The sequence below is a fragment of the Leptonychotes weddellii genome, unplaced genomic scaffold, assembly GCF_054177405.1.
Source record: "Leptonychotes weddellii isolate Sample4059 unplaced genomic scaffold, ASM5417740v2 HiC_scaffold_47127, whole genome shotgun sequence".
Taxonomy (NCBI): Eukaryota; Metazoa; Chordata; class Mammalia; order Carnivora; family Phocidae; genus Leptonychotes; species Leptonychotes weddellii.
Genome location: NW_028014215.1, coordinates 1 through 771, shown reverse-complemented (window position 1 = coordinate 771; position 771 = coordinate 1). Strand labels below are relative to the sequence as shown.

The 771-nt window shown below is 38.4% G+C and overlaps 1 pseudogene; it reads left to right on the top strand.

The window, feature by feature from the left end:
* Window positions 1-50: 50 nt before the first annotated feature.
* LOC145719478 (translation machinery-associated protein 7 pseudogene) lies at window positions 51-247 on the top strand (annotated as a pseudogene).
* Window positions 248-771: the final 524 nt, after the last annotated feature.

Genomic DNA, 771 nt, shown 5'->3' with positions numbered 1-771 from the left:
TTTTTTTTTTAAAGCAACTGTAAGTGGAGGAGTAGGGGAAGGGTTAGCAGGTGCCACATCTGGCCACGAAAGTGGCAAAAAGCTGCTGGAACAGCCCAAGAAGCAGGCCAAATGGATGGATGATGAAGATAAGTCATTCAAACAGAAACTGAAAGAGGAGCAAAAGAAACTTGAGAAGCTAAACGTGAAGGCCACAGGGAAGGGTCCCCTGGCCACTGGTGGAATTAAGAAATCTGGCAAAAAGTAAGCTGTTCCTTGTGCCTGAGGCAATGGTGATCCTTAATTCCATTCCTCTGTTAACATCTGGATCCCCCGTCATCTGTTGTCACCTATAGTTAGAATGAAGTGTTGTCTGAGATCATGTTGTACATTTAAGAATAAACTTTTGTAAAAAGAAAAATCAATCAATCATAAAAAAAATAAATAGAAGAGTACTTACTTTATCCAATACAAGATATCTACAAACCCCCATAACAACATTACGTGTAACCCTAAATATCTGCAAGCATTTTTTTTTTTTTGAATTTTAAAATATATATGCTTTACTTACTAAAACGTTTCGTTTTTATAGAAAGCTAGAAAAGAAAATGAAAAAGCCAAAGAAATTTTATATATAAAGAAATTACATATAAGGAAACTATGTGAGTGGCCTCTACCCCCTATTGTTAGCCAGTTCAAAAGATCCCACGTGCTTCAGGTTATAACGTATCGGGTAAGGCCCCCCCCTCGGACCTCTGAGAGCCTCCGGCAGTGTCGTAAGATATTCAGGAT